Genomic DNA, 6,065 nt, shown 5'->3' with positions numbered 1-6,065 from the left:
TGACATACTTATACCGTGGTTGTCCGCTATACATAAAAGCTTTATCAACTTAGGATATATTCCAGGAAAGTGGAGGCAAGCAAATATTGTTTTCATTCCCAAAGCGGGAAAAGCATTTCACTCGAGTGAGAAGAATTTTCGAGTAATCAGCTTATCCTTCTTAAGACTCTGGAGAGACTGATAGATTTTTGTCTTAGAACTAGCATCGATTTAAGATTGTTCTCGATACGATACATACTTACCCGAAGGGCAGGTCCAGTGCTTTAATGAAAGCTCACCATCTCTCAATGAATCCACAATTGTGGCTTTTCTAGACATCGAAGGGGTTTCCAATAACGTCCATCCGATGGATCGATATTAAATGGATTGACAACTCTGAATGTTGATCAAGGGATACGGTGGCTATTAGACGAACTTCTAACGAAGAGACGTATTTCAGCCATACAAGGGCGCCAAGGAGGAGTTCTATCACCTCTTCGTTGCAATGTTGCTATAAACATCCTTCTGGATTCCCTAAAAAAAGAAAGTGGTGGCAACATAGTCAGGGAAAAATGTCCATCCACAATTAGAGATGTTATATATATAGAGAGAGAGAAAGAGAAAGAGAAAGAGAAAAAGAAAAAGAAAGAGAAAGAGAAAGAGAAAGAGAAAGAGAAAGAGAAAGAGAAAGAGAAAGAGAAAGAGAAAGAGAAAGAGAAAGAGAAAGAGAAAGAGAAAGAGAAAGAGAAAGAGAAAGAGAAAGAGAAAGAGAAAGAGAAAGAGAAAGAGAAAGAGAAAGAGAAAGAGAAAGAGAAAGAGAAAGAGAAAGAGAAAGAGAAAGAGAAAGAGAAAGAGAAAGAGAAATAGAAAGAGAAAGAAATGGTATAGGGCGAAAAAAGCCACGGTAGAATTGGGAGCGGAAATTAAGGACTAAAACTGTTCATACGGCGGTCGTTAGACATATACTCGTACTGCTATATAGGGTTGCTGTCACGGTTGCCATAGAATTCTACCAAAAATTTCACTATTGGTGCATTGATAGATTTTTGAAGATTTCGTAAATTTTGCAAACTATATAAAATTTTTGAAAAAAAATTTTATAGAAATAAAATTTCTAGAAAATGTTCTATGGAAATAAAATTTAAAAAAAAATTTCCATAGAAATAAAATTTTGAACAAATTGCATATAAAAATAAAATTTTATATAGAAGTAAAATTTTGAGAAAATTTTCTATAGAAGTGAAATAGATAGAAATAAAATTTGGAGAAAATTTTCCGTAAAACTAAAATTTGTAGAAAATTTTCTATAGAAATAAAATTTTGACAAAATTTTATATAAAAGTAAAGTTTTAACAAAGTTTTCTACAGAAGTAAAATTTTGAGAAAATATTCTTTAGAAATAACATTTTGATAAAATTTTGTATAGAAATAAAATTTGGAGAAAATTTTCCGTAGAAATAAAATTTGGAGAAAATTTTCTATAGAAATAAAATTTTGACAAAATTTTATATAGAAATAAAATTTTGACAAAATTTTCTATAGAAATAAAATTTGGAGAAAATTTTCCGTAAAAATAAAATTTGTAGAAATTTTTCTATAGAAATAAAATTTTGATAAAATTTTATATAAAAGTAAAGTTTTAACAAAGTTTTCTACAGAAGTAAAATTTTGAGAAAATATTCTTTAGAAATAACATTTTGACAAAATTTTGTATAGAAATAAAATTTGGAGAAAATTTTCCGTAGAAATAAAATTTGGAGAAAATTTTCCGTAGAAATAAAATTTGGAGAAAATTTTCTATAGAAATAAAATTTTGACAAAATTTTAACATAATTTTCTACAGAAGTAAAATTTTGAGAAAATATTCTTTAGAAATAAAATTTTGACAAAATTTTGTATAGAAATAAAATTTGGAGAAAATTTTCCATAGAAATAAAATTTGGACAAAATTTTCTATAGAAAAAAAAAAATTTGACAAAATTTCATATAGAAGTAACATTTTAACATAATTTTCTACAGAAGTAAATTTTTGAGAAAATATTCTATAGAAATAAATATTTTTGAAAATTTCATTTTTCTTTTCGAAAAAACTTTTACAACATTTCTTAACAAAGTAAAAATGTTGACAAAATTTTTTATAGAAGTAAAAATTTTGCCAAAATTTTCTATAGAAGTAAAATTTGGACAAAATTTTCTACAGAAGTAAAGATTTTTGACAAAAGTTTTTATAGAAATAAAATGTTGACAAAATAATACAAAAAATAGAAATACAAGAAAGAAAATTTTCTATAGAAATAAAATTTTGTGAAAATTTGCAAAAGATATAAAATTTTGTTAAAATTTTTAATAGAAATAAAATTTGAACAAAATTTTATAAAGAATAAAAATGTTGACAAAATTTTGTAAAGAAATAAAATATGGAGAACATTTTCTATAGATATAAAATTTTGAGAAAATTTTCTATAGCAATAAAAAATTGACACAATTTTATTTAGAATTAAAATTTTGACAAAATTTTGTATGGAAATAAAATTTTGAGAAAATTTTCTATAGTATTAAAATTTTGAGAAAATTTTCTATAGTAATAAAATTTTGAGAAAATTTTCTATAGTAATAAAATTTTAACAAAATTTTATATTGAAGTAAAATTTTTAGAAAATTCTCTAAAGAAATACAAAAATTTAGAGAAAATTTTGTATAGAAATAAAATTTTCAGAATAAATTTCTATAGAAATAAAATTTTGGGAAAATTTTCTATAGAAATAAAATTTGGACAAAATCTTATATAGAAGTAAAATTTTAATAAAATTTTCAATAGAAGTAAAATTTTGACAAACTATTATATAGAAGTAAAAATTATGACAAGAATTTCTACAGAAGTAAAAATTTTGACAAAATTTTCTATAGAAATAAAATTTGGCGAAAATTTCCTATAGAAATAAAATTTTTAGAAAATTTTCTTTTCGATAAAATTTTTTAACAAAGTAAATAGGTTGACAAAATTTTTTTGTAGAAGTAATATTTGACAAAATTTTATATAGAAATAAAATTTGAACAAAATTTTATATAGAAGTAAAATTTTGACAAAATTTTCTATAGAAATAAAATTTGGCGAAAATTTCCTATAGAAATAAAATTTTTAGAAAATTTTCTGTTTCTTTTCGTCAAAATTTTTTAACAAAGTAAATATGTTGACAAAATTTTTTTTTATAGAAGTAATATTTGACAAAATTTTATATAGAAATAAAATTTTAACAAAATTTTATATAGAAATAAATTGTGGACAAAATATTCTATAGAAGTAAAAATATTGACACAAATTTCTACAGAAGTAATGATTTTGATAAAATTTTTTTGTAAAAGTAAAATTTTGAAAATATTTTCTATAGAAATAAAATTTTGAGAAAATTCTCTATAGAAATACAAATATTTAATTGTATATAAAATTTTGTTAAAATTTTATTTCTATAGAAATTTTGACATAATTTTATATCTCCAGCAAATTTTAACAAAATTTTATATAGAATTAAAATTTTGACAAAATTTTGTACAGAAATAAAATTTTGAGAAAATTCTCTATAGAAATAAAAATAGTTTGAGAAACTTTTATATAGAAATAAAATTTGCAGAATAAATTTCTATAGAAATAAAATTTTGGGAAAATTTTCTATAGAAATAAAATTTTGACAAAATCTTATATAGAATAAAATTTTCAGAAAAAATTTCTATAGAAATAAAATTTTGGGAAAATTTTCTATAGAAATAAAATTTTGACAAAATCTTATTCTATATAAGAAGATATCCATTCTACCTTCATAAATCCTTAACCACCAGTTGTAACTAGGCCATTGGAAATAACTAAATTTTCTCTCCGTGTATTAATTTTCAAGATTAAAAAACCAAATGAGTTATATACTTTAATCTTTGGAAATGAAAAAACAAAATCGAGAAATAAATTCTATCACGTGCTCTTTGAATAATTTCGATACGCTAATAAACGCTTACCGACTCCTTTTGTCGGTAAGATTAAAAACAAACTACCGACGATACCAGTGCGAGGACAATTCCCAAAAACAAAAAAAAAACAAACCAAATTGTCTATAAACATTTCCCAAAAGTAAACCAAAAAACAAACACCCCAAATAACAAGAAAATCGAATAAAAAGTCCTTGAATTACATGTGAAAATGTCGATCAGGTTGATCAAGTGCAAGTCAACGTTTGTTTTTTTTTTTTCATTCTTTCTATAGCTACACTATGGAACACAAAATACGAGTATTTTATTTTTATATTTATTGTTTCAAATGATTCGCGGAAAACTAAGAATATTAGAGTATAAATAAAAAAAAATGAGTAAAGTAGAAAGTGCGACGGGGCCGATAATATCGTATAAACATAAGCCATTAAAATGATTTTCGGTTAACAAATAAGGGTATTGTGGCCAAATTTTGGAAAATCGGGTAGAACATATACATAGTGGTTGATGTGTAATGAAACAAAGTAAACCGCTATATTCGTTTTAATTTTTTTGTTCAAAAGCAAAATATAAATTACAAATTCTTGGAATCAGTACACGCTGCAATCAAGTGGAACTGCGGTATTTTGACCCATTCCCGACGAAACGCAGTCTTGAGTTACTTTGATATTTTTTACACTGAAGACGAAAGCTATAGAATGTGGTTATGACATGAATATACTTTCAATATATCCCAATCTACGCAATCTGTTCTCAATTTCGTACTTCTAATTTGCGCATCCAATACAATATTCTGCACAGAAAAATTCTCTTCATTTTTTTTCTGTTCGTATATCCTCATTAAATTTCTTCAAAAGTACAAACGCTTTCTAAAACCAAACTAAGTTCGTTCTTTTTACAAAGTGAATTGTTTCGGTGTGGACATGGGAAAAATCAACGCATTTGTTGCTTAGTGTATTCAATCGATGGCCTACAATTCAATTGCACGCATTTGAAGATACAAAAATAACGATGAGATTGAAAATGATCAAGGGCTACAATAATATATTTTACATTGTTTTCTGATCAATTTGTTAAATACTTGGCGTATTTAAACGTACTACAAATGAAACTGCCACATTCGCACTTACAATGCCTTAATGGGCCACAAACAAACGGACGGACAGACAGACATGCTCTCTTATTGAATTTCAACAGACTGTGGTAGAATTTTTTGAAGAAATTACAATTGAGCTGCTTTTGTTGTGGTCATCCACACACACACACATAACATACACACTCTCGCCTATTGATCGATGATCAATGGGAAAGAATTGGAATCTCGTGATTTGGTCAACCTGTTCGGTTTACTCAGAGTTTTTCTCAGAGGACAATGAAATTCAAGTGCGAGAGATTTATTTACGAACCTCCCTTGTGATTTTTTTTTGCTTTGAAAGCTGCAGCTGTAATTTTGGGTAATTGTCGCCAGGTTTTTTTATAGACTTTTTCGCCTCCTGATTAATTTTCATTGAGTATTTGCGGTCACTAAAATTGTAAGGAGTGTGGGTTGGGGGTTATAATGAAGCCTTTGTATCTTTGGTTTTGTAAGAGAGTAAGTATTGATTATTTTAAAACAATGATTAGTTGAACTCTTTAAAATTGAATACTTGGTCAGATGTTTGGAGTAGCAAAGAAAATAAAATGAATGGTGTAAACAAGCGGCATTTTACAAAAAGCCTAATTATTGGCATATTTTCAAAAAGGACAAATTTTTAAGGATCAAACAAATATTACCGATTTACCGAAAAGTCTCATTTTACTTAATAAGACCCCCCCCTTTACAATTCATCGCCCATTCATAATCACTCTTCTCTATACCACTCACATTAATGCTTCTTCATACGAAAAATTATTCCTATACCCTCATTGAAGAAAGAGAGAGGGAGAGAGCATAGTTGCACATTTTGCAACTCTGTGCAAAAGCTACTGTGACAGTGTAAAAACCATCCAAATAAAGCTCCTCTATTCAATCTTAGGCTAATACATATACATCTTGAAATTGACCAAAGAGTTTGATTTCCCCCCTCCACAAAAATCATCGCTCATTGATAAACAACTTTCCCTATACTAGT

The sequence above is a fragment of the Haematobia irritans genome, chromosome 4 (assembly GCF_050003625.1).
Source record: "Haematobia irritans isolate KBUSLIRL chromosome 4, ASM5000362v1, whole genome shotgun sequence".
Taxonomy (NCBI): Eukaryota; Metazoa; Arthropoda; class Insecta; order Diptera; family Muscidae; genus Haematobia; species Haematobia irritans.
The sequence above is the reverse complement of the archived record's forward strand: the minus strand, read 5'-3'. Positions refer to the sequence as shown.